We start from the raw sequence: 22,184 nt of genomic DNA on the forward strand, positions 1-22,184 counted from the left end.
ACACTGACTTTGTTCTGGTAGTAAAGTAAAAAAGTTTGTCAGAAGTGGGATTCGCACCCACGCACACATACGTGGACCAGAAGCCTCGTTCAACTAGTATGACTGGGCACGGTTTCCCTTGAGTCTAGCACCTTCGACCACTCGGCCATTCTGACACAATATTTCAGTCCAGCAAAAGGAGACACTGACTTTGTTCTTGTAGTAAAATAAAAAAAAATGACGGAAGTGAGATTCGAACCCACGCACACATACGTGGACCAGAAACCTCGTTCAACTCGCATCACCGAGCAAGGTTTCCCTTTAGTATGGCGCCTTAGACCACTCGGCCATTCTGATACGATATATCAGCCCCAGCAAAAGGAGACACTGACTTTGTTCTGTTATTGAAGTAAAAAAGTTTGTCAGAAGTGGGATTCGAACCCACGCCAAAATACGTGGACCAGAAGCCTCGTTCAAACCGTATCACTGGGCAAGGTTTCCCTTGAGTCTGGCGCCTTAGACCACTCGGCCATTCTGACACGATATATCAGCCCCAGCAAAAGAAGAGACTGACTTCGTGCTGGCAGTAAAGTAAAAAAAGTTTGTCAGAAGTGGGATTCGAACCCACGCACACATACGTGGACCAGAAGCCTCGTTACACTCTTATCACTGGGCAAGGTTTCCCTTAAGTCTGGCGCCTTCGACCACTCGGCCATTCTGACACAATATTTCAGCCCAGCAAAAGGAGCTGCTGACTTTGTTCTGGTAGTAAAGTAAAAAAAAGTTTGTCAAAATAGAATTCGAACCCACGCCCACATACGTGGACCAGAAGCCTCGTTCAACCCGTATCACTGGCCAAGGTTTCCCTTGAGTCTGGAGCCTTAGACCACTCGGCCATTCTGACACTATATTTCAGCCCCAGCAAAAGGAGACACTGACTTTGAGCTGGTAGTAAAGTAAACAAAAATTGACGGAAGTGAGATTTGAACCCACGCACATATACGTGGACCAGAAGCCTCGTTCAACTCGCATCACCGCGCAAGGTTTCCCTTCAGTCTGGCGCCTTAGACCACTCGGCCATTCTGATACGATATATCAGCCCCAGCAAAAGGAGACACTGACTTTGTTCTGTTAGTGAAGTAAAAAAAAGTTTGTCAGAAAAGGGATTCGAACCAATGCCCGCATACGTGGACCAGAAGCCTCGTTCAACCCGTATCACTGGGCAAGGTTTCCCTTGAGTCTGGCGCCTTAGACCACTCGGCCATTCTGACACAATATATCAGCCCCAGCAAAAGAAGAGACTGACTTCGTGCTGGCAGTAAAGTAAAAAAAGTTTGTCAGAAGTGGGATTCGAACCCACGCACACATTCGTGGACCAGAAGCCTTGTTACACTCGTATCACTGGGCAAGGTTTCCCTTAAGTCTGGCGCCTTCGACCACTCGGCCATTGTGACAGAATATTTCAGCCAAGCAAAAGGAGACACTGACTTTGTTCTGGTAGTAAAGTAAAAAAACGTTTGTCAGAATAGGATTCGAACCCACGCCCACATACGTGGACCAGAAGCCTCGTTCAACCCGTATCACTGGGCAAGGTTTCCCTTGAGTCTGGAGCCTTAGACCACTCGGCCATTGTGACACGATATTTCAGCCCCAGGAAAAGGAGACACTGACTTTGTGCTGGTAGTAAAGTAAAAAAAGAGCTTCTCATAAGTGGGATTTCAACCCACGCCCACATACGTAGACCAGAAGCCTCGTTCAACCCGTATCACTGGGCAAAGTTTCCCTTGAGTCTGGAGCTTTAGACCACTTGGCCATTCTGATACGATATGTCAGCCTCAGCAAAAGTAGACGCTGACTCTGTGCTGGTAGTAAAGTAAAAAAAAAGTTTGTCAGAAGTGGGATTCGAACCCACGCCTACATACGTGGACCAGAAGCCTCGTTCAACCCGTATCACTGGGCAAAGTTTACCTTAAGTCTGGCGCCTTAAACCACTCGGCCATTCTGACACGATATATCAGCCCCAGCAAAAGAAGAGACTGACTTCGTGCTGGCAGTAAAGTAAAAAAGTGTTTGTCATAAGTGGGATTCGAACCCACGCACACATACGTGGACCAGAAGCCTCGTTTCACTCGTATCACTGGGCAAGGTTTCCCTTAAGTCTGGCGCCTTCGACCACTCGGCCATTCTGACAAAATATTTCAGCCCAGCAAAAGGAGACACTGACTTTGTTCTGGTAGTAAAGTAAAAAAAAGTTTGTCAGAATAGGATTCGAACCCACGCCCACATACGTGGACCACAAGCCTCGTTCAACCCGTATCACTGGGCAAAGTTTCCCTTGAGTCTGGAGCCTTAGACCACTCTGCCATTCTGACACGATACTTTGGTCCTAACCAAAGGAGACACTGGCTTTGTTCTTGTACTAAAATAAAAAAAGTTTGTCAGAAGTGGGATTCAAACCCACGCCCACATACGTGGACCAGAAGCCTCGTTCAACCCGTATCACTGCGCAAGGTTTCCCTGGACTCTGGCGCCTTAGACCACTCGGCCATTCTGATACGATATGTCAGCCTCAGCAAAAGGAGACGCTGACTTTGTGCTGGTAGTAAATAAAAAAAAGACTTTGTCAGAAGGGGGATTCGAACGCACGCACACATACGTTGACCTGAAACCTCGTTCAACTCGTATGACTGGGCACGGTTTCCATTGAGTGTTGCGCCTTCGACCACTCGGCCATTCTGACACAACATTTCAGCCCAGCAAAAGAAGACGCTGACTCTGTGCTTGTAGTAAAGTAAAAAAAGTTTGTCAGTAGTGGGATTCGAATCCACGCCCATATACGTGGACCAGAAGACTCGTTCAACCCGTATCACTGGGAAAGGTTTCCCTTGAGTCTGGCGCCTTAGACCACTTGGCTATTCTGATACGATATGTCAGCATCAGCGAAATTAGACGCTGACTCTGTGCTGGTAGTAAAGTAAAAAGAAGAGCTTCTCAGAAGTGGGATTTCAACACACGCCCACATACGTAGACCAGAAGCCTCGTTCAACCCGTATCACTGGGCAAGGTTTCCTTTAAGTCTGGTGCCTTGGACCACTCGGCCATTCTGACACGATATTTCAGGCCAGCAAAAGAGGACACTGACTTTCTTCTGGTAGTAGATTAAAAACCTTGTCAGAACTGGGATTCAAACCCATGCCCACATACGTGGACCAGAAGCCTCGTTCAATCCGTATCACTGGGCAAGGTTTCCCTTAAGTCTGGCGCCTTCGACCACTCGGCCATTCTGACACAATATTTCGGTCCAGCAAAAGAAGACGCTGACTTTGTTCTGGTAGTAAAGTAAAAAAAGTTTGTCAGAAGTGGGATTCGCTCCCACGCACACATACGTGGACCTGAAGCCTCGTTCAACTAGATTGACTTGGCACGGTTTCTCTTGAGTCTAGCACCTTCGACCACTCGGCCATTCTGACACAATATTTCAGCCCAGCAAAAGGAGACACTGACTTTGTGCTGGTAGTAAATAAAAAAAGAGTTTGTCAGAAGTGGGATTCGAACCCACGTCCACATACGTGGACCAAAGGCCTCGTTTAACCCGTATCACCGGGCAATGTTTCCCTTAAGTCTGGCGCCTTCGACCACTCGGCCATTCTGACACAATACTTTGGTCCTAACCAAAGGAGACACTGGCTTTGTTCTTGTACTAAAATAAAAAAAGTTTGTCAGAAGTAGGATTTAAACCCACGCCCACATACGTGGACCAGAAGCCTCGTTCAACCCGTATCACTGCGCAAGGTTTCCCTTGAGACTGGCGCCTTAGACGACTCGGCCATTCTGATACGATATGTCAGCCTCAGCAAAAGAAGACGCTGAATCTGTGCTGGTAGTAAAGTAAAAAAACTGACAGAAATGAGATTCGAACCCACGCCCACATACGTGGACCAGAAGCCTCGTTCAACCCCTATCAGTGGGCAAGGTTTCCCTTGAGTCTGGCGCCTTAGACCACTCGGCCATTCTGACACGAATTTTTTTACCATGGTATTTCTTAAAGTATTTGGGCAATCATGACAAAATCAAGCGAACAAAAGTACAATCAAATCGCGAAAGTAAGCGTTCAAGTGTTACTCATAAACACTAAATGCCTAACACAGCGCGGGTTCTTCACATGGAGAGTTCTTCACATTGTGTTATACAAACAAAAAAGGGGTGAGGTCATACAGTTCTCTAAGACGGAGTACCAGTCCGGTCTAAAGTCTAGCTCGTCGTAAAAGTTTTTCTGGTGGATAGCCATTTGAATGAAGTGTGCGTTTGAAGAGGTGGTGGGCTCTACATTGCGGTCTTGCATTCGTGTCTTCCACAAGCTGTGCATACCCAAGAGGAAAAACATATCATATGGTACTTCATCAAGCGCTGCTGGCAGAAGATAACGTATTGTGTGAGAATTAATGACAAAACGTTTTTTCAGTGCTCGCTGAAGGACATCCCAAAACAGTAAGGCATCTTTGCAGCTAACAAAGCAATGTTCAATCGTTTCCGGCACATCACATAGATGGCAGTTAAGAGACGGAATGAAAATACATTTTCTTTCTAACCATGCGTTTACCGCCAATGTTTCAGAGTGGAGTTTATAGAAGAATGTTTTTGAATTCGGTAGAATGTACATTTTGCGCACTCGCTTCAACACATCGTGACCTGGAAGATTGGCGTAGAGTGAACAGTACAATGGAGTTGGGAAGAGTGTACTCAGTAGATCCTTATACAGCGCCTTGCGCGATACTGTGTACAGGTATTCTACAGAGAAGCGAGCTTTCACGAAGTCAGTGTCTTCTTTTTCTGTGGCTGATATATCGTGTCAGAATGGCCTCCATGTCCCTGGAGGCCATTCCGACACGATATATCAGCCCCAGCAAAAGAAAACACTGACTTCGTGCTGGTAGTAAAGTAAAAAAAGTTTGTCAGAAGTGGGATTCGAACCCACGCCCACATACGTGGACCAGAAGCCTCGTTTAATCCGTATCACCGGGCAATGTTTCCCTTAAGTCTGGTGCCTTAGACAACTCGGCCGTTCTGACACGATTTATAAGCTCCAGCTAAAGAAGACACTGACTTTGCTCTGGTAGTAAAGTAAAAAAAGTTTGTCAGAAGTGGGATTCGCACCCACGCACACATACGTTGACCTGACGCCTCGTTCAACTCGTATGACTGGGCACGGTTTCCATTGAGTCTAGCGCCTTCGACCACTCGGCCATTCTGACACAATATTTCAGCCCAGCAAAAGGAGACACTGACTTTGTTCTTGTAGTAAAATAAAAAAAGTTTGTCAGACGTAGGATTCAAACCCACGCCCTCATACGTGGACCAGAAGCCTCGTTCAACCCGTATCACTGCGCAAGGTTTACCTTGAGTCTGGCGCCTTAGACCACTCGGCCATTCGATACGTGATGTCAGCCTCAGCAAAAGAAGACGCTGACTCTGTGCTGGTAGTAAAGTAAAAAAAATTGACGGAAGTGAGATTCGAACCCACGCACACATACGTGGACCAGAAACCTCGTTCAACTCGCATCATCGAACAAGGTTTCCCTTCAGTCAGGCGCCTTAGACCACTCGGCCATTCTGATACGATATATCAGCCCCAGCAAAAGAAGACACTGACTTTGTTCTGTTAGTGAAGTAAAAAAAAATTGACGGAAGTGAGATTGGAACCCACGCACACATCCTTGGACCAGAAGCCTCGTTCAACTCGCATCACCGAGCAAGGTTTCCCTTCAGTCTTGCGCCTTAGACCACTCGGCCATTATGATACGATATTTCAGCCCCAGCAAAAAGAGACACTGACTTTGCTCTGGTAGTAAAGTAAAAAAAGTTTGTCAGAAGTGGGATTCGCACCCACGCACACATACGTTGACCTGACGCCTCGTTCAACTCGTATGACTGGGCACGGTTTCCATTGAGTCTAGCGCCTTCGACCACTCGGCCATTCTGACACAATATTTCAGCCCAGCAAAAGGAGACACTGACTTTGTTCTTGTAGTAAAATAAAAAAAGTTTGTCAGAAGTAGGATTCAAACCCACGCCCTCATACGTGGACCAGAAGCCTCGTTCAACCCGTATCACTGCGCAAGGTTTACCTTGAGCCTGGCGCCTTAGACCACTCGGCCATTCGATACGTGATGTCAGCCTCAGCAAAAGAAGACGCTGACTCTGTGCTGGTAGTAAAGTAAAAAAAATTGACGGAAGTGAGATTCGAACCCACGCACACATACGTGGACCAGAAACCTCGTTCAACTCGCATCATCGAGCAAGGTTTCCCTTCAGTCAGGCGCCTTAGACCACTCGGCCATTCTGATACGATATATCAGCCCCAGCAAAAGAAGACACTGACTTTGTTCTGTTAGTGAAGTAAAAAAAATTGACGGAAGGGAGATTGGAACCCACGCACACATCCTTGGACCAGAAGCCTCGTTCAACTCGCATCACCGAGCAAGGTTTCCCTTCAGTCTTGCGCCTTAGACCACTCGGCCATTCTGATACGATATATCAGCCTCAGCAAAAGGATACACTGACTTTGTTCTGTTAGTGAAGTAAAAAAAAGATTGTCAGAAGTTGGATTCGAACCCACGCCCACATACGTGGACCAGAAGCCTCGTTTAACCCGTATCACCGGGCAATGTTTCCCTTGAGTCTAGCGCCTTCGACCACTCGGCCATTCTGACAAAATATTTCAGCCCAGCAAAAGAAGACACTGACTTTGTGCTGGTAGTAAAGTAAAAAAACTTTGTCAGAAGTGGGATTCGAACCCGCGCAAACATACGTGGACCAGAAGCCTCGTTAAACTTACATCACCGCGCAAGGTTTCCCTTCAGTCTAGCGCCTAAGACCACTCGGCCATTCTGATACGATATATCAGCCCCAGCAAAAGGAGACACTGACTTTGTTCAGTTAGTGAAGTAAAAAAAAGTTTGTCAGAAGTGGGATTCGAACCCACGCCCATATACATGGACCAGAAGCCTCGTTCAACTCGTATCACTGGGCAAGGTTTCCCTTGAGTCTGGCGCCTTCGACCGCTCGGCCATTCTGACACAATATTTCAGCCCAGCAAAAGAAGACACTGACTTTGTTCTGGTAGTAAAGTAAAAAAAAAGTTTGTCAGAATAGGATTCGAACCCACGCCCACATACGTGGACCACAAGCCTCGTTCAACCCGTATCACTGGGCAAAGTTTCCCTTGAGTCTGGAGCCTTAGACCACTCTGCCATTCTGACACGATACTTTGGTCCTAACCAAAGGAGACACTGGCTTTGTTCTTGTACTAAAATAAAAAAAGTTTGTCAGAAGTGGGATTCAAACCCACGCCCACATACGTGGACCAGAAGCCTCGTTCAACCCGTATCACTGCGCAAGGTTTCCCTGGAGTCTGGCGCCTTAGACCACTCGGCCATTCTGATACGATATGTCAGCCTCAGCAAAAGGAGACGCTGACTTTGTGCTGGTAGTAAATAAAAAAAAAGACTTTGTCAGAAGTGGGATTCGAACGCACGCACACATACGTTGACCTGAAACCTCGTTCAACTCGTATGACTGGGCACGGTTTCCATTGAGTCTAGCGCCTTTGACCACTCGGCCATTCTGACACAACATTTCAGCCCAGCAAAAGAAGACGCTGACTCTGTGCTTGTAGTAAAGTAAAAAAAGTTTGTCAGTAGTGGGATTCGAATCCACGCCCACATACGTGGACCAGAAGACTCGTTCAACCCGTATCACTGGGAAAGGTTTCCCTTGAGTCTGGCGCCTTAGACCACTTGGCTATTCTGATACGATATGTCAGCATCAGCGAAATTAGACGCTGACTCTGTGCTGGTAGTAAAGTAAAAAGAAGAGCTTCTCAGAAGTGGGATTTCAACACACGCCCACATACGTAGACCAGAAGCCTCGTTCAACCCGTATCACTGGGCAAGGTTTCCTTTAAGTCTGGTGCCTTGGACCACTCGGCCATTCTGACACGATATTTCAGGCCAGCAAAAGAAGACACTGACTTTCTTCTGGTAGTAGATTAAAAACCTTGTCAGAACTGGGATTCAAACCCACGCCCACATACGTGGACCAGAAGCCTCGTTCAATCCGTATCACTGGGCAAGGTTTCCCTTAAGTCTGGCGCCTTCGACCACTCGGCCATTCTGACACAATATTTCGGTCCACCAAAAGAAGACGCTGACTTTGTTCTGGTAGTAAAGTAAAAAAAGTTTGTCAGAAGTGGGATTCGCTCCCACGCACACATACGTGGACCTGAAGCCTCGTTCAACTAGATTGACTTGGCACGGTTTCTCTTGAGTCTAGCACCTTCGACCACTCGGCCATTCTGACACAATATTTCAGCCCAGCAAAAGGAGACACTGACTTTGTGCTGGTAGTAAATAAAAAAAGAGTTTGTCAGAAGTGGGATTCGAACCCACGTCCACATACGTGGACCAAAGGCCTCGTTTAACCCGTATCACCGGGCAATGTTTCCCTTAAGTCTGGCGCCTTCGACCACTCGGCCATTTTGACACAATACTTTGGTCCTAACCAAAGGAGACACTGGCTTTGTTCTTGTACTAAAATAAAAAAAGTTTGTCAGAAGTAGGATTTAAACCCACGCCCACATACGTGGACCAGAAGCCTCGTTCAACCCGTATCACTGCGCAAGGTTTCCCTTGAGACTGGCGCCTTAGACGACTCGGCCATTCTGATACGATATGTCAGCCTCAGCAAAAGAAGACGCTGACTCTGTGCTGGTAGTAAAGTAAAAAAAATTGACGGAAGTGAGATTGGAACCCACGCACACATCCTTGGACCAGAAGCCTCGTTCAACTCGCATCACCGAGCAAGGTTTCCCTTCAGTCTTGCGCCTTAGACCACTCGGCCATTCTGATACGATATATCAGCCCCAGCAAAAGGAGACACTGACTTTGTTCAGTTAGTGAAGTAAAAAAAAGTTTGTCAGAAGTGGGATTCGAACCCACGCCCACATACGTGGACCAGAAGCCTTGTTCAACTCGTATCACTGGGCAAGGTTTCCCTTGAGTCTGGCGCCTTAGACCACTCGGCCATTCTGACACGATATATCAGCCCCAGCAAAAGAAGAGACTGACTTCGTGCTGGTAGTAAAGTAAAAAAAAGATTGTCAGAAGTGGGATTCCAACCCGCGTCGACATACTTGGACCAAAGGCCTCGTTTAAACCGTATCACCGGGCAATGTTTCCCTTAAGTCTGGTGCCTTAGACAACTCGGCCGTTCTGACACGATATATAAGCTGCAGCAAAAGACACTGACTTTGTTCTGGTAGTAAAGTAACAAAGTTTGTCAGAAGTGGGATTCGCACCCACGCACACATACGTTGACCTGAAGCCTCGTTCAACTCGTATGACTGGGCACGGTTTCCATTGAGTCTGGAGCCTTAGACCACTCGGCCGTTCTGACAGGATATTTCAGCCCCAGCAAAAGGAGACACTGACTTTGGGCTCGTAGTAAAGTAAAAAAAGTTTGTCAGAAGTGGGATTCGAACCCACGCCCACATACGTGGACCAGAAGCCTCGTTCAACCCGTATCACTGGGCAAGGTTTCCCTTGAGTCTGGCGCCTTAGACCACTCGGCCATTCTGACACGATATATCAGCCCCAGCAAAAGAAGACACTGACTTCGTGCTGGCAGTAAAGTAAAAAAACTTTGTCAGAAGTGGGATTCGAACCCACGCACACATACGTGGACCAGAAGCCTCCTTACACTCGTATCACTGGGCAAGGTTTCCCTTAAGCCTGGCGCCTTCGACCACTCGGCCATTCTGAAACAATATTTCAGCCCAGCAAAAGGAGACACTGACTTTGTTCTGGTAGTAAAGTAAAAAAAAAGTTTGTCAGAATAGAATTCGAACCCACGCCCACATACGTGGAGCAGAAGCCTCGTTCAACCCGTATCACCGAGCAAGGTTTTCCTTCAGTCTTGCGCCTTAAACCAGGCGGCCATTCTGACACGATATGTCAGCCTCAGCAAAAGAAGACGCTGACTCTGTGCTGGTCGTAAAGTAAAAAAAGTTTGTCAGAAGTGGGATTCGAACCCACGCCCACGTACGTGGACCAGAAGCCTCGTTCAACCCGTATCACTGGGCACGGTTTCCCTTAAGTCTGGCGCCTTTGACTACTCGGCCATTCTGACACAATATTTCAGCCCAGCAAAAGCAGACACTGACTTTGTTCTGGCAGTAAAGTAAAAAACGTTTGTGAGAATAGGATTCGAACCCACGCCCACATACGATGACCAGAAGCCTCGTTCAACCCGTATCACTGGGCAAGGTTTCCCTTGAGTCTGGAGCCTTAGACCACTCGGCCATTCTGACACGATACTTCAGCCCCAGCAAAAGGAGACACTGACTTTGTGCTGGTAGTAAAGTAAAAAAAATTGCCGGAAGTGAGATTCGAACTCACGCACACATACGTGGACCAGAAGCCTCGTTAAACTCGCATCACCGCGCAAGGTTTCCCTTCAGTGTGGCGCCTTAGACCACTCGGCCATTCTGATACGATATATCATCCCCAGCAAAAGGAGACACTGACTTTGTTCTGTTAGTGAAGTAAAAAAAAAGTTTGCCAGAAGTGGGATTCCAACCCACATCGACATACTTGGACCAAAGGCCTCGTTTAACCCGTATCACCGGGCAATGTTTCCCTTAAGTCTGGTGCCTTAGACAACTCGGCCGTTCTGACACGATATATAAGCTGCAGCAAAAGAAGACACTGACTTTGTTCTGGTAGTAAAGTAAAAAAGTTTGTCAGAAGTGGGATTCGCACCCACGCACACGTACGTGGACCAGAAGCCTCGTTCAACTAGTATGACTGGGCACGGTTTCCTTTGAGTCTAGCACCTTCGACACTCGGCCATTCTGACACAATATTTCAGCCCAGCAAAAGGAGACACTGACTTTGTTCTTGTAGTAAAATAAAAAAAAATGACGGAAGTGAGATTCGAACCCACGCACACATACGTGGACCAGAAACCTCGTTCAACTCGCATCACCGAGCAAGGTTTCCCTTTAGTATGGCGCCTTAGACCACTCGGCCATTCTGATACGATATATCAGCCCCAGCAAAAGGAGACACTGACTTTGTTCTGTTATTGAAGTAAAAAAGTTTGTCAGAAGTGGGATTCTAACCCACGCCAAAATACGTGGACCAGAAGCCTCGTTCAAACCGTATCACTGGGCAAGGTTTCCCTTGAGTCTGGCGCCTTAGACCACTCGGCCATTCTGACACGATATATCAGCCCCAGCAAAAGAAGAGACTGACTTCGTGCTGGCAGTAAAGTAAAAAAAGTTTGTCAGAAGTGAGATTCGAACCCACGCCCACATACGTGGACCAGAAGCCTCGTTACACTCTTATCACTGGGGAAGGTTTCCCTTAAGTCTGGCGCCTTCGACCACTCGGCCATTCTGACACAATATTTCAGCCCAGCAAAAGGAGCCGCTGACTTTGTTCTGGTAGTAAAGTAAAAAAAAGTTTGTCAAAATAGAATTCGAACCCACGCCCACATACGTGGACCAGAAGCCTCGTTCAACCCGTATCACTGGGCAAGGTTTCCCTTGAGTCTGGAGCCTTAGACCACTCGGCCATTCTGACACTATATTTCAGCTCCAGCAAAAGAAGACACTGACTTTGAGCTGGTAGTAAAGTAAACAAAAATTGACGGAAGTGAGATTTGAACCCACGCACACATACGTGGACCAGAAGCCTCGTTCAACTCGCATCACCGCGCAAGGTTTCCCTTCAGTCTGGCGCCTTAGACCACTCGGCCATTCTGATACGATATATCAGCTCCAGCAAAAGGAGACACTGACTTTGTTCTGTTAGTGAAGTAAAAAAAAGTTTGTCAGAAAAGGGATTCGAACCAATGCCCGCATACGTGGTCCAGAAGCCTCGTTCAACCCGTATCACTGGGCAAGGTTTCCCTTGAGTCTGGCGCCTTAGACCACTCGGCCATTCTGACACGATATATCAGCCCCAGCAAAAGAAGAGACTGACTTCGTGCTGGCAGTAAAGTAAACAAAGTTTGTCAGAAGTGGGATTCGAACCCACGCCCACATACGTAGACCAGAAGCCTCGTTCAACCCGTATCACTGGGCAAGGTTTCCCTTGAGTCTGGAGCCTTAGACCACTCGGCCATTCTGATACGATATGTCAGCCTCAGCAAAAGTAGACGCTGACTCTGTGCTGGTAGTAAAGTAAAAAAAAGTTTGTCAGAAGTGGGATTCGAACCCACGCCTACATACGTGGACCAGAAGCCTCGTTCAACCCGTATCACTGGGCAAAGTTTACCTTGAGTCTGGCGCCTTAGACCACTCGGCCATTCTGACACGATATATCAGCCCCAGCAAAAGAAGAGACTGACTTCGTGCTGGCAGTAAAGTAAAAAAGTGTTTGTCATAAGTGGGATTCAAACTCACGCACACATACGTGGACCAGAAGCCTCGTTCAACCCGTATCACTGGGCAAGGTTTCCCTTGAGTCTGGCGCCTTAGACCACTTGGCTATCCTGATACGATATGTCAGCATCAGCGAAATTAGACGCTGACTCTGTGCTGGTAGTAAAGTAAAAAGAAGAGCTTCTCAGAAGTGGGATTTCAACACACGCCCACATACGTAGACCAGAAGCCTCGTTCAACCCGTATCACTGGGCAAGGTTTCCTTTAGGTCTGGTGCCTTGGACCACTCGGCCATTCTGACACGATATTTCAGGCCAGCAAAAGAAGACACTGACTTTCTTCTGGTAGTAGATTAAAAACCTTGTCAGAACTGGGATTCAAACCCACGCCCACATACGTGGACCAGAAGCCTCGATCAATCCGTATCACTGGGCAAGGTTTCCCTTAAGTCTGGCGCCTTCGACCACTCGGCCATTCTGACACAATATTTCGGTCCAGCAAAAGAAGACGCTGACTTTGTTCTGGTAGTAAAGTAAAAAAAGTTTGTCAGAAGTGGGATTCGCTCCCACGCACACATACGTGGACCTGAAGCCTCGTTCAACTAGATTGACTTGGCACGGTTTCTCTTGAGTCTAGCACCTTCGACCACTCGGCCATTCTGACACAATATTTCAGCCCAGCAAAAGGAGACACTGACTTTGTGCTGGTTGTAAATAAAAAAAGAGTTTGTCAGAAGTGGGATTCGAACCCACGTCCACATACGTGGACCAAAGGCCTCGTTTAACCCGTATCACCAGGCAATGTTTCCCTTAAGTCTGGCGCCTACGACCACTCGGCCATTCTGGCACAATACTTTGGTCCTAACCAAAGGAGACACTGGCTTTGTTCTTGTACTAAAATAAAAAAGTTTGTCAGAAGTAGGATTTAAACCCACGCCCACATACGTGGACCAGAAGCCTCGTTCAACCCGTATCACTGCGCAAGGTTTCCCTTGAGACTGGCGCCTTAGACGACTCGGCCATTCTGATACGATATGTCAGCCTCAGCAAAAGAAGACGCTGAATCTGTGCTGGTAGTAAAGTAAAAAAACTGACAGAAATGAGATTCGAACCCACGCCCACATACGTGGACCAGAAGCCTCGTTCAACCCCTATCAGTGGGCAAGGTTTCCCTTGAGTCTGGCGCCTTAGACCACTCGGCCATTCTGACACGAATTTTTTTACCATGGTATTTATTAAAGTATTTGGGCAATCATGACAAAATCAAGCGAACAAAAGTACAATCAAATCGCGAAAGTAAGCGTTCAAGTGTTACTCATAAACACTAAATGCCTAACACAGCGCGGGTTCTTCACATGGAGAGTTCTTCACATTGTGTTATACAAACAAAAAAGGGGTGAGGTCAAACAGTTCTCTAAGACGGAGTACCAGTCCGGTCTAAAGTCTAGCTCGTCGTAAATGTTTTTCTGGTGGATAGCCATTTGAATGAAGTGTGCGCTTGAAGAGGTGGTGGGCTCTACATTGCGGTCTTGCATTCGTGTCTTCCACAAGCTGTGCATACCCAAGAGGAAAAACATATCATATGGTACTTCATCAAGCGCTGCTGGCAGAAGATAACGTATTGTGTGAGAATTAATGACAAAACGTTTTTTCAGTGCTCGCTGAAGGACATCCCAAAACAGTAAGGCATCTTTGCAGCTAACAAAGCAATGTTCAATCGTTTCCGGCACATCACATAGATGGCAGTTAAGAGACGGAAGGAAAATACCTTTTCTTTCTAACCATGCGTTTACCGCCAATGTTTCAGAGTGGAGTTTATAGAAGAATGTTTTTGAATTCGGTGGAATGTACATTTTGCGCACTCGCTTCAACACATCGTGACCTGGAAGATTGGCGTAGAGTGAACAGTACAATGGAGTTGGGAAGAGTGTATTCAGTAGATCCTTATACAGCGCCTTGCGCGATACTGTGTACAGGTATTCTACAGAGAAGCGAGCTTTCACGAAGTCAGTGTCTTCTTTTTCTGTGGCTGATATATCGTGTCAGAATGGCCTCCATGTCCCTGGAGGCCATTCCGACACGATATATCAGCCCCAGCAAAAGAAAACACTGACTTCGTGCTGGTAGTAAAGTAAAAAAAGTTTGTCAGAAGTGGGATTCGAACCCACGCCCACATACGTGGACCAGAAGCCTCGTTTAATCCGTATCACCGGGCAATGTTTCCCTTAAGTCTGGTGCCTTAGACAACTCGGCCGTTCTGACACGATTTATAAGCTCCAGCTAAAGAAGACACTGACTTTGCTCTGGTAGTAAAGTAAAAAAAGTTTGTCAGAAGTGGGATTCGCACCCACGCACACATACGTTGACCTGACGCCTCGTTCAACTCGTATGACTGGGCACGGTTTCCATTGAGTCTAGCGCCTTCGACCACTCGGCCATTCTGACACAATATTTCAGCCCAGCAAAAGGAGACACTGACTTTGTTCTTGTAGTAAAGTAAAAAAAGTTTGTCAGACGTAGGATTCAAACCCACGCCCTCATACGTGGACCAGAAGCCTCGTTCAACCCGTATCACTGCGCAAGGTTTACCTTGAGTCTGGCGCCTTAGACCACTCGGCCATTCGATACGTGATGTCAGCCTCAGCAAAAGAAGACGCTGACTCTGTGCTGGTAGTAAAGTAAAAAAAATTGACGGAAGTGAGATTCGAACCCACGCACACATACGTGGACCAGAAACCTCGTTCAACTCGCATCATCGAACAAGGTTTCCCTTCAGTCAGGCGCCTTAGACCACTCGGCCATTCTGATACGATATATCAGCCCCAGCAAAAGAAGACACTGACTTTGTTCTGTTAGTGAAGTAAAAAAAAATTGACGGAAGTGAGATTGGAACCCACGCACACATCCTTGGACCAGAAGCCTCGTTCAACTCGCATCACCGAGCAAGGTTTCCCTTCAGTCTTGCCCCTTAGACCACTCGGCCATTATGATACGATATTTAGCCCCAGCAAAAAGAGACACTGACTTTGCTCTGGTAGTAAAGTAAAAAAAGTTTGTCAGAAGTGGGATTCGCACCCACGCACACATACGTTGACCTGACGCCTCGTTCAACTCGTATGACTGGGCACGGTTTCCATTGAGTCTAGCGCCTTCGACCACTCGGCCATTCTGACACAATATTTCAGCACAGCAAAAGGAGACACTGACTTTGTTCTTGTAGTAAAATAAAAAAAGTTTGTCAGAAGTAGGATTCAAACCCACGCCCTCATACGTGGACCAGAAGCCTCGTTCAACCCGTATCACTGCGCAAGGTTTACCTTGAGCCTGGCGCCTTAGACCACTCGGCCATTCGATACGTGATGTCAGCCTCAGCAAAAGAAGACGCTGACTCTGTGCTGGTAGTAAAGTAAAAAAAATTGACGGAAGTGAGATTCGAACCCACGCACACATACGTGGACCAGAAACCTCGTTCAACTCGCATCATCGAGCAAGGTTTCCCTTCAGTCAGGCGCCTTAGACCACTCGGCCATTCTGATACGATATATCAGCCCCAGCAAAAGAAGACACTGACTTTGTTCTGTTAGTGAAGTAAAAAAAATTGACGGAAGTGAGATTGGAACCCGCGCACACATCCTTGGACCAGAAGCCTCGTTCAACTCGCATCACCGAGCAAGGTTTCCCTTCAGTCTTGCGCCTTAGACCACTCGGCCATTCTGATACGATATATCAGCCTCAGCAAAAGGATACACTGACTTTGTTCTGTTAGTGAAGTAAAAAAAATATGTCAGAAGTTGGATTCGAACCCACGCCCACATACGTGGACCAGAAGCCTCGTTTAACCCGTATCACCGGGCAATGTTTCCCTTGAGTCTAGCGCCTTCGACCACTCGGCCATTCTGACAAAATATTTCAGCCCAGCAAAAGGAGACACTGACTTTGTGCTGGTAGTAAAGTAAAAAAACTTTGTCAGAAGTGGGATTCGAACCCACGCAAACATACGTGGACCAGAAGCCTCGTTACACTCGTATCACTGGGCAAGGTTTCCCTTAAGCCTGGCGCCTTTATCCACTCGGCCATTCTGACACAATATTTCAGCCCAGCAAAAGGAGACACTGACTTTGTTCTGGTAGTAAAGTAAAAAAAAAGTTTGTCAGAATAGAATTCGAACCCACGCCCACATACGTGGACCAGAAGCCTCGTTCAACCCGTATCACTGGGCAAGGTTTCCCTTGAGTCTGGAGCCTTAGACCACACGGCCATTGTGACACGATATTTCAGCCCCAGCAAAAGGAGACACTGACTTTGTGCTGGTAGTAAAGTAAAAAAATGCCGGAAGTGAGATTCGAACCCACGCACACATACGTGGACCAGAAGCCTCGTTAATCTTGCATCACCGCGCAAGGTTTGCCTTCAGTCTGGCGCCTAAGACCACTCGGCCATTCTGATACGATATGTCAGCCTCAGCAAAAGGAGACGCTGACTTTGTGCTGGTAGTAAATAAAAAAAAAGACTTTGTCAGAAGTGGGATTCGAACGCACGCACACATACGTTGACCTGAAACCTCGTTCAACTCGTATGACTGGGCACGGTTTCCATTGAGTCTAGCGCCTTCGACCACTCGGCCATTCTGACACAACATTTCAGCCCAGCAAAAGAAGACGCTGACTCTGTGCTTGTAGTAAAGTAAAAAAAGTTTGTCAGTAGTGGGATTCGAATCCACGCCCACATACGTGGACCAGAAGACTCGTTCAACCCGTATCACTGGGAAAGGTTTCCCTTGAGTCTGGCGCCTTAGACCACTTGGCTATTCTGATACGATATGTCAGCATCAGCGAAATTAGACGCTGACTCTGTGCTGGTAGTAAAGTAAAAAGAAGAGCTTCTCAGAAGTGGGATTTCAACACACGCCCACATACGTAGACCAGAAGCCTCGTTCAACCCGTATCACTGGGCAAGGTTTCCTTTAAGTCTGGTGCCTTGGACCACTCGGCCATTCTGACACGATATTTCAGGCCAGCAAAAGAAGACACTGACTTTCTTCTGGTAGTAGATTAAAAACCTTGTCAGAACTGGGATTCAAACCCACGCCCACATACGTGGACCAGAAGCCTCGTTCAATCCGTATCACTGGGCAAGGTTTCCCTTAAGTCTGGCGCCTTCGACCACTCGGCCATTCTGACACAATATTTCGGTCCAGCAAAAGAAGACGCTGACTTTGTTCTGGTAGTAAAGTAAAAAAAGTTTGTCAGAAGTGGGATTCGCTCCCACGCACACATACGTGGACCTGAAGCCTCGTTCAACTAGATTGACTTGGCACGGTTTCTCTTGAGTCTAGCACCTTCGACCACTCGGCCATTCTGACACAATATTTCAGCCCAGCAAAAGGAGACACTGACTTTGTGCTGGTAGTAAATAAAAAAAGAGTTTGTCAGAAGTGGGATTCGAACCCACGTCCACATACGTGGACCAAAGGCCTCGTTTCACCCGTATCACCGGGAAATGTTTCCCTTAAGTCTGGCGCCTTCGACCACTCGGCCATTTTGACACAATACTTTGGTGCTAACCAAAGGAGACACTGGCTTTGTTCTTGTACTAAAATAAAAAAGTTTGTCAGAAGTAGGATTTAAACCCACGCCCACATACGTGGACCAGAAGCCTCGTTTAACCCGTATCACTGCGCAAGGTTTCCCTTGAGACTGGCGCCTTAGACGACTCGGCCATTCTGATACGATATGTCAGCCTCAGCAAAAGAAGACGCTGAATCTGTGCTGGTAGTAAAGTAAAAAAACTGACAGAAATGAGATTCGAACCCACGCCCACATACGTGGACCAGAAGCCTCGTTCAACCCCTATCAGTGGGCAAGGTTTCCCTTGAGTCTGGCGCCTTAGACCACTCGGCCATTCTGACACGAATTTTTTTACCATGGTATTTATTAAAGTATTTGGGCAATCATGACAAAATCAAGCGAACAAAAGTACAATCAAATCGCGAAAGTAAGCGTTCAAGTGTTACTCATAAACCCTAAATGCCTAACACAGCGCGGGTTCTTCACATGGAGAGTTCTTCACATTGTGTTATACAAACAAAAAAGGGGTGAGGTCAAACAGTTCTCTAAGACGGAGTACCAGTCCGGTCTAAAGTCTAGCTCGTCGTAAATGTTTTTCTGGTGGATAGCCATTTGAATGAAGTGTGCGCTTGAAGAGGTGGTGGGCTCTACATTGCGGTCTTGCATTCGTGTCTTCCACAAGCTGTGCATACCCAAGAGGAAAAACATATCATATGGTACTTCATCAAGCGCTGCTGGCAGAAGATAACGTATTGTGTGAGAATTAATGACAAAACGTTTTTTCAGTGCTCGCTGAAGGACATCCCAAAACAGTAAGGCATCTTTGCAGCTAACAAAGCAATGTTCAATCGTTTCCGGCACATCACATAGATGGCAGTTAAGAGACGGAATGAAAATACCTTTTCTTTCTAACCATGCGTTTACCGCCAATGTTTCAGAGTGGAGTTTATAGAAGAATGTTTTTGAATTCGGTGGAATGTACATTTTGCGCACTCGCTTCAACACATCGTGACCTGGAAGATTGGCGTAGAGTGAACAGTACAATGGAGTTGGGAAGAGTGTATTCAGTAGATCCTTATACAGCGCCTTGCGCGATACTGTGTACAGGTATTCTACAGAGAAGCGAGCTTTCACGAAGTCAGTGTCTTCTTTTTCTGTGGCTGATATATCGTGTCAGAATGGCCTCCATGTCCCTGGAGGCCATTCCGACACGATATATCAGCCCCAGCAAAAGAAAACACTGACTTCGTGCTGGTAGTAAAGTAAAAAAAGTTTGTCAGAAGTGGGATTCGAACCCACGCCCACATACGTGGACCAGAAGCCTCGTTTAATCCGTATCACCGGGCAATGTTTCCCTTAAGTCTGGTGCCTTAGACAACTCGGCCATTCTGACACGATTTATAAGCTCCAGCTAAAGAAGACACTGACTTTGCTCTGGTAGTAAAGTAAAAAAAGTTTGTCAGAAGTGGGATTCGCACCCACGCACACATACGTTGACCTGACGCCTCGTTCAACTCGTATGACTGGGCACGGTTTCCATTGAGTCTAGCGCCTTCGACCACTCGGCCATTCTGACACAATATTTCAGCCCAGCAAAAGGAGACACTGACTTTGTTCTTGTAGTAAAATAAAAAAAGTTTGTCAGACGTAGGATTCAAACCCACGCCCTCATACGTGGACCAGAAGCCTCGTTCAACCCGTATCACTGCGCAAGGTTTACCTTGAGTCTGGCGCCTTAGACCACTCGGCCATTCGATACGTGATGTCAGCCTCAGCAAAAGAAGACGCTGACTCTGTGCTGGTAGTAAAGTAAAAAAAAAATTGACGGAAGTGAGATTCGAACCCACGCACACATACGTGGACCAGAAACCTCGTTCAACTCGCATCATCGAACAAGGTTTCCCTTCAGTCAGGCGCCTTAGACCACTCGGCCATTCTGATACGATATATCCGCCCCAGAAAAAGAAGACACTGACTTTGTTCTGTTAGTGAAGTAAAAAAAATTGACGGAAGTGAGATTGGAACCCACGCACACATCCTTGGACCAGAAGCCTCGTTCAACTCGCATCACCGAGCAAGGTTTCCCTTCAGTCTTGCGCCTTAGACCACTCGGCCATTATGATACGATATTTCAGCCCCAGCAAAAAGAGACACTGACTTTGCTCTGGTAGTAAAGTAAAAAAAGTTTGTCAGAAGTGGGATTCGCACCCACGCACACATACGTTGACCTGACGCCTCGTTCAACTCGTATGACTGGGCACGGTTTCCATTGAGTCTAGCGCCTTCGACCACTCGGCCATTCTGACACAATATTTCAGCCCAGCAAAAGGAGACACTGACTTTGTTCTTGTAGTAAAATAAAAAAAGTTTGTCAGAAGTAGGATTCAAACCCACGCCCTCATACGTGGACCAGAAGCCTCGTTCAACCCGTATCACTGCGCAAGGTTTACCTTGAGCCTGGCGCCTTAGACCACTCGGCCATTCGATACGTGATGTCAGCCTCAGCAAAAGAAGACGCTGACTCTGTGCTGGTAGTAAAGTAAAAACAAATTGACGGAAGTGAGATTGGAACCCACGCACACATCCTTGGACCAGAAGCCTCGTTCAACTCGCATCACCGAGCAAGGTTTCCCTTCAGTCTTGCGCCTTAGACCACTCGGCCATTCTGATACGATATATCAGCCTCAGCAAAAGGATACACTGACTGTGTTCTGTTAGTGAAGTAAAAAAAAGATTGTCAGAAGTTGGATTCGAACCCACGCCCACATACGTGGACCAGAAGCCTCGTTTAACCCGTATCACCGGGCAATGTTTCCCTTGAGTCTAGCGCCTTCGACCACTCGGCCATTCTGACAAAATATTTCAGCCCAGCAAAAGGAGACACTGACTTTGTGCTGGTAGTAAAGTAAAAAAACTTTGTCAGAAGTGGGATTCGAACCCACGCAAACATACGTGGACCAGAAGCCTCGTTACACTCGTATCACTGGGCAAGGTTTCCCTTAAGCCTGGCGCCTTCATCCACTCGGCCATTCTGACACAATATTTCAGCCCAGCAAAAGGAGACACTGACTTTGTTCTTGTAGTAAAGTAAAAAAAAAGTTTCTCAGAATAGAATTCGAACCCACGCCCACATACGTGGACCAGAAGCCTCGTTCAACCCGTATCACTGGGCAAGGTTTCCCTTGAGTCTGGAGCCTTAGACCACTCGGCCATTGTGACACGATATTTCAGCCCAGCAAAAGAAGACACTGACTTTGTGCTGGTAGTAAAGTAAAAAAATGCCGGAAGTGAGATTCGAACCCACGCACACATACGTGGACCAGAAGCCTCGTTAAATTTGCATCACCGCGCAAGGTTTCCCTTCAGTCTGGCGCCTAAGACCACTCGGCCATTCTGATACGATATATCAGCCCCAGCAAAAGGAGACACTGACTTTGTTCAGTTGGTGAAGTAAAAAAAAGTTTGTCAGAAAAGGGATTCGAACCAATGCCCGCATACGTGGTCCAGAAGCCTCGTTCAACCCGTATCACTGGGCAAGGTTTCCCTTGAGTCTGGCGCCTTAGACCACTCGGCCATTCTGACACGATATATCAGCCCCAGCAAAAGAAGAGACTGACTTCGTGCTGGCAGTAAAGTAAACAAAGTTTGTCAGAAGTGGGATTCGAACCCACGCCCACATACGTAGACCAGAAGCCTCGTTCAAGCCGTATCACTGGGCAAGGTTTCCCTTGAGTCTGGAGCCTTAGACCACTCGGCCATTCTGATACGATATGTCAGCCTCAGCAAAAGCAGACGCTGACTCTGTGCTGGTAGTAAAGTAAAAAAAAAGTTTGTCAGAAGTGGGATTCGAACCCACGCCTACATACGTGGACCAGAAGCCTCGTTCAACCCGTATCACTGGGCAAAGTTTACCTTGAGTCTGGCGCCTTAGACCACTCGGCCATTCTGACACGATATATCAGCCCCAGCAAAAGAGGAGACTGACTTCGTGTTGGCAGTAAAGTAAAAAAGTGTTTGTCATAAGTGGGATTCAAACCCACGCACACATACGTGGACCAGAAGCCTCGTTCAACCCGTATCACTGGGCAAGGTTTCCCTTGAGTCTGGCGCCTTAGACCACTTGGCTATTCTGATACGATATGTCAGCATCAGCGAAATTAGACGCTGACTCTGTGCTGGTAGTAAAGTAAAAAG

At 47.1% G+C, this 22,184-nt stretch overlaps 35 non-coding genes across 35 annotated transcripts; all 35 read right to left on the reverse strand.

Annotated features, from left to right (window-relative positions):
* Nucleotides 1-399: 399 nt before the first annotated feature.
* On the reverse strand, nt 400-518 carry TRNAL-CAA (transfer RNA leucine (anticodon CAA)). The gene is made up of 2 exons: nt 481-518; nt 400-445 (listed from the first exon to the last, which is right to left on the reverse strand). It is a non-coding gene; the product is annotated as a tRNA-Leu (tRNA).
* A 64-nt stretch (nt 519-582) lies between these two features.
* TRNAL-UAA (transfer RNA leucine (anticodon UAA)) lies at nt 583-701 on the reverse strand. Its single transcript has 2 exons — nt 664-701; nt 583-628 (listed from the first exon to the last, which is right to left on the reverse strand). It is a non-coding gene; the product is annotated as a tRNA-Leu (tRNA).
* A 613-nt stretch (nt 702-1,314) lies between these two features.
* Nucleotides 1,315-1,433, reverse strand: TRNAL-UAA (transfer RNA leucine (anticodon UAA)). The gene is made up of 2 exons: nt 1,396-1,433; nt 1,315-1,360 (listed from the first exon to the last, which is right to left on the reverse strand). It is a non-coding gene; the product is annotated as a tRNA-Leu (tRNA).
* A 433-nt stretch (nt 1,434-1,866) lies between these two features.
* TRNAL-UAA (transfer RNA leucine (anticodon UAA)) lies at nt 1,867-1,985 on the reverse strand. The gene is made up of 2 exons: nt 1,948-1,985; nt 1,867-1,912 (listed from the first exon to the last, which is right to left on the reverse strand). It is a non-coding gene; the product is annotated as a tRNA-Leu (tRNA).
* A 65-nt stretch (nt 1,986-2,050) lies between these two features.
* Nucleotides 2,051-2,169, reverse strand: TRNAL-UAA (transfer RNA leucine (anticodon UAA)). Its single transcript has 2 exons — nt 2,132-2,169; nt 2,051-2,096 (listed from the first exon to the last, which is right to left on the reverse strand). It is a non-coding gene; the product is annotated as a tRNA-Leu (tRNA).
* A 979-nt stretch (nt 2,170-3,148) lies between these two features.
* Nucleotides 3,149-3,267, reverse strand: TRNAL-UAA (transfer RNA leucine (anticodon UAA)). Its single transcript has 2 exons — nt 3,230-3,267; nt 3,149-3,194 (listed from the first exon to the last, which is right to left on the reverse strand). It is a non-coding gene; the product is annotated as a tRNA-Leu (tRNA).
* Nucleotides 3,268-3,513: 246 nt separating this feature from the next.
* Nucleotides 3,514-3,632, reverse strand: TRNAL-UAA (transfer RNA leucine (anticodon UAA)). Its single transcript has 2 exons — nt 3,595-3,632; nt 3,514-3,559 (listed from the first exon to the last, which is right to left on the reverse strand). It is a non-coding gene; the product is annotated as a tRNA-Leu (tRNA).
* A 245-nt stretch (nt 3,633-3,877) lies between these two features.
* TRNAL-CAA (transfer RNA leucine (anticodon CAA)) lies at nt 3,878-3,996 on the reverse strand. Its single transcript has 2 exons — nt 3,959-3,996; nt 3,878-3,923 (listed from the first exon to the last, which is right to left on the reverse strand). It is a non-coding gene; the product is annotated as a tRNA-Leu (tRNA).
* Nucleotides 3,997-4,929: 933 nt separating this feature from the next.
* TRNAL-UAA (transfer RNA leucine (anticodon UAA)) lies at nt 4,930-5,048 on the reverse strand. The gene is made up of 2 exons: nt 5,011-5,048; nt 4,930-4,975 (listed from the first exon to the last, which is right to left on the reverse strand). It is a non-coding gene; the product is annotated as a tRNA-Leu (tRNA).
* A 1,522-nt stretch (nt 5,049-6,570) lies between these two features.
* TRNAL-CAA (transfer RNA leucine (anticodon CAA)) lies at nt 6,571-6,689 on the reverse strand. The gene is made up of 2 exons: nt 6,652-6,689; nt 6,571-6,616 (listed from the first exon to the last, which is right to left on the reverse strand). It is a non-coding gene; the product is annotated as a tRNA-Leu (tRNA).
* A 247-nt stretch (nt 6,690-6,936) lies between these two features.
* Nucleotides 6,937-7,055, reverse strand: TRNAL-CAA (transfer RNA leucine (anticodon CAA)). Its single transcript has 2 exons — nt 7,018-7,055; nt 6,937-6,982 (listed from the first exon to the last, which is right to left on the reverse strand). It is a non-coding gene; the product is annotated as a tRNA-Leu (tRNA).
* A 247-nt stretch (nt 7,056-7,302) lies between these two features.
* TRNAW-CCA (transfer RNA tryptophan (anticodon CCA)) lies at nt 7,303-7,421 on the reverse strand. Its single transcript has 2 exons — nt 7,384-7,421; nt 7,303-7,348 (listed from the first exon to the last, which is right to left on the reverse strand). It is a non-coding gene; the product is annotated as a tRNA-Trp (tRNA).
* Nucleotides 7,422-8,036: 615 nt separating this feature from the next.
* On the reverse strand, nt 8,037-8,155 carry TRNAL-UAA (transfer RNA leucine (anticodon UAA)). Its single transcript has 2 exons — nt 8,118-8,155; nt 8,037-8,082 (listed from the first exon to the last, which is right to left on the reverse strand). It is a non-coding gene; the product is annotated as a tRNA-Leu (tRNA).
* A 246-nt stretch (nt 8,156-8,401) lies between these two features.
* On the reverse strand, nt 8,402-8,520 carry TRNAL-UAA (transfer RNA leucine (anticodon UAA)). The gene is made up of 2 exons: nt 8,483-8,520; nt 8,402-8,447 (listed from the first exon to the last, which is right to left on the reverse strand). It is a non-coding gene; the product is annotated as a tRNA-Leu (tRNA).
* Nucleotides 8,521-8,950: 430 nt separating this feature from the next.
* Nucleotides 8,951-9,069, reverse strand: TRNAL-CAA (transfer RNA leucine (anticodon CAA)). Its single transcript has 2 exons — nt 9,032-9,069; nt 8,951-8,996 (listed from the first exon to the last, which is right to left on the reverse strand). It is a non-coding gene; the product is annotated as a tRNA-Leu (tRNA).
* A 427-nt stretch (nt 9,070-9,496) lies between these two features.
* On the reverse strand, nt 9,497-9,615 carry TRNAL-CAA (transfer RNA leucine (anticodon CAA)). The gene is made up of 2 exons: nt 9,578-9,615; nt 9,497-9,542 (listed from the first exon to the last, which is right to left on the reverse strand). It is a non-coding gene; the product is annotated as a tRNA-Leu (tRNA).
* A 430-nt stretch (nt 9,616-10,045) lies between these two features.
* On the reverse strand, nt 10,046-10,164 carry TRNAL-UAA (transfer RNA leucine (anticodon UAA)). The gene is made up of 2 exons: nt 10,127-10,164; nt 10,046-10,091 (listed from the first exon to the last, which is right to left on the reverse strand). It is a non-coding gene; the product is annotated as a tRNA-Leu (tRNA).
* Nucleotides 10,165-11,137: 973 nt separating this feature from the next.
* TRNAL-CAA (transfer RNA leucine (anticodon CAA)) lies at nt 11,138-11,256 on the reverse strand. Its single transcript has 2 exons — nt 11,219-11,256; nt 11,138-11,183 (listed from the first exon to the last, which is right to left on the reverse strand). It is a non-coding gene; the product is annotated as a tRNA-Leu (tRNA).
* A 64-nt stretch (nt 11,257-11,320) lies between these two features.
* TRNAL-UAA (transfer RNA leucine (anticodon UAA)) lies at nt 11,321-11,439 on the reverse strand. Its single transcript has 2 exons — nt 11,402-11,439; nt 11,321-11,366 (listed from the first exon to the last, which is right to left on the reverse strand). It is a non-coding gene; the product is annotated as a tRNA-Leu (tRNA).
* Nucleotides 11,440-12,052: 613 nt separating this feature from the next.
* On the reverse strand, nt 12,053-12,171 carry TRNAL-CAA (transfer RNA leucine (anticodon CAA)). Its single transcript has 2 exons — nt 12,134-12,171; nt 12,053-12,098 (listed from the first exon to the last, which is right to left on the reverse strand). It is a non-coding gene; the product is annotated as a tRNA-Leu (tRNA).
* A 65-nt stretch (nt 12,172-12,236) lies between these two features.
* Nucleotides 12,237-12,355, reverse strand: TRNAL-CAA (transfer RNA leucine (anticodon CAA)). Its single transcript has 2 exons — nt 12,318-12,355; nt 12,237-12,282 (listed from the first exon to the last, which is right to left on the reverse strand). It is a non-coding gene; the product is annotated as a tRNA-Leu (tRNA).
* A 431-nt stretch (nt 12,356-12,786) lies between these two features.
* Nucleotides 12,787-12,905, reverse strand: TRNAL-UAA (transfer RNA leucine (anticodon UAA)). The gene is made up of 2 exons: nt 12,868-12,905; nt 12,787-12,832 (listed from the first exon to the last, which is right to left on the reverse strand). It is a non-coding gene; the product is annotated as a tRNA-Leu (tRNA).
* Nucleotides 12,906-13,151: 246 nt separating this feature from the next.
* Nucleotides 13,152-13,270, reverse strand: TRNAL-UAA (transfer RNA leucine (anticodon UAA)). Its single transcript has 2 exons — nt 13,233-13,270; nt 13,152-13,197 (listed from the first exon to the last, which is right to left on the reverse strand). It is a non-coding gene; the product is annotated as a tRNA-Leu (tRNA).
* A 244-nt stretch (nt 13,271-13,514) lies between these two features.
* On the reverse strand, nt 13,515-13,633 carry TRNAL-CAA (transfer RNA leucine (anticodon CAA)). The gene is made up of 2 exons: nt 13,596-13,633; nt 13,515-13,560 (listed from the first exon to the last, which is right to left on the reverse strand). It is a non-coding gene; the product is annotated as a tRNA-Leu (tRNA).
* Nucleotides 13,634-14,566: 933 nt separating this feature from the next.
* Nucleotides 14,567-14,685, reverse strand: TRNAL-UAA (transfer RNA leucine (anticodon UAA)). Its single transcript has 2 exons — nt 14,648-14,685; nt 14,567-14,612 (listed from the first exon to the last, which is right to left on the reverse strand). It is a non-coding gene; the product is annotated as a tRNA-Leu (tRNA).
* A 1,520-nt stretch (nt 14,686-16,205) lies between these two features.
* On the reverse strand, nt 16,206-16,324 carry TRNAL-CAA (transfer RNA leucine (anticodon CAA)). Its single transcript has 2 exons — nt 16,287-16,324; nt 16,206-16,251 (listed from the first exon to the last, which is right to left on the reverse strand). It is a non-coding gene; the product is annotated as a tRNA-Leu (tRNA).
* A 63-nt stretch (nt 16,325-16,387) lies between these two features.
* Nucleotides 16,388-16,506, reverse strand: TRNAL-UAA (transfer RNA leucine (anticodon UAA)). Its single transcript has 2 exons — nt 16,469-16,506; nt 16,388-16,433 (listed from the first exon to the last, which is right to left on the reverse strand). It is a non-coding gene; the product is annotated as a tRNA-Leu (tRNA).
* A 978-nt stretch (nt 16,507-17,484) lies between these two features.
* On the reverse strand, nt 17,485-17,603 carry TRNAL-UAA (transfer RNA leucine (anticodon UAA)). The gene is made up of 2 exons: nt 17,566-17,603; nt 17,485-17,530 (listed from the first exon to the last, which is right to left on the reverse strand). It is a non-coding gene; the product is annotated as a tRNA-Leu (tRNA).
* Nucleotides 17,604-17,849: 246 nt separating this feature from the next.
* On the reverse strand, nt 17,850-17,968 carry TRNAL-UAA (transfer RNA leucine (anticodon UAA)). Its single transcript has 2 exons — nt 17,931-17,968; nt 17,850-17,895 (listed from the first exon to the last, which is right to left on the reverse strand). It is a non-coding gene; the product is annotated as a tRNA-Leu (tRNA).
* Nucleotides 17,969-18,212: 244 nt separating this feature from the next.
* On the reverse strand, nt 18,213-18,331 carry TRNAL-CAA (transfer RNA leucine (anticodon CAA)). Its single transcript has 2 exons — nt 18,294-18,331; nt 18,213-18,258 (listed from the first exon to the last, which is right to left on the reverse strand). It is a non-coding gene; the product is annotated as a tRNA-Leu (tRNA).
* Nucleotides 18,332-19,264: 933 nt separating this feature from the next.
* On the reverse strand, nt 19,265-19,383 carry TRNAL-UAA (transfer RNA leucine (anticodon UAA)). Its single transcript has 2 exons — nt 19,346-19,383; nt 19,265-19,310 (listed from the first exon to the last, which is right to left on the reverse strand). It is a non-coding gene; the product is annotated as a tRNA-Leu (tRNA).
* A 1,342-nt stretch (nt 19,384-20,725) lies between these two features.
* Nucleotides 20,726-20,844, reverse strand: TRNAL-CAA (transfer RNA leucine (anticodon CAA)). The gene is made up of 2 exons: nt 20,807-20,844; nt 20,726-20,771 (listed from the first exon to the last, which is right to left on the reverse strand). It is a non-coding gene; the product is annotated as a tRNA-Leu (tRNA).
* A 63-nt stretch (nt 20,845-20,907) lies between these two features.
* On the reverse strand, nt 20,908-21,026 carry TRNAL-UAA (transfer RNA leucine (anticodon UAA)). Its single transcript has 2 exons — nt 20,989-21,026; nt 20,908-20,953 (listed from the first exon to the last, which is right to left on the reverse strand). It is a non-coding gene; the product is annotated as a tRNA-Leu (tRNA).
* A 610-nt stretch (nt 21,027-21,636) lies between these two features.
* On the reverse strand, nt 21,637-21,755 carry TRNAL-CAA (transfer RNA leucine (anticodon CAA)). The gene is made up of 2 exons: nt 21,718-21,755; nt 21,637-21,682 (listed from the first exon to the last, which is right to left on the reverse strand). It is a non-coding gene; the product is annotated as a tRNA-Leu (tRNA).
* A 66-nt stretch (nt 21,756-21,821) lies between these two features.
* On the reverse strand, nt 21,822-21,940 carry TRNAL-CAA (transfer RNA leucine (anticodon CAA)). Its single transcript has 2 exons — nt 21,903-21,940; nt 21,822-21,867 (listed from the first exon to the last, which is right to left on the reverse strand). It is a non-coding gene; the product is annotated as a tRNA-Leu (tRNA).
* Nucleotides 21,941-22,184: the final 244 nt, after the last annotated feature.

The sequence above is a fragment of the Rhipicephalus microplus genome, chromosome 2 (genome assembly GCF_043290135.1).
Source record: "Rhipicephalus microplus isolate Deutch F79 chromosome 2, USDA_Rmic, whole genome shotgun sequence".
Lineage (NCBI taxonomy): Eukaryota > Metazoa > Arthropoda > Arachnida > Ixodida > Ixodidae > Rhipicephalus > Rhipicephalus microplus.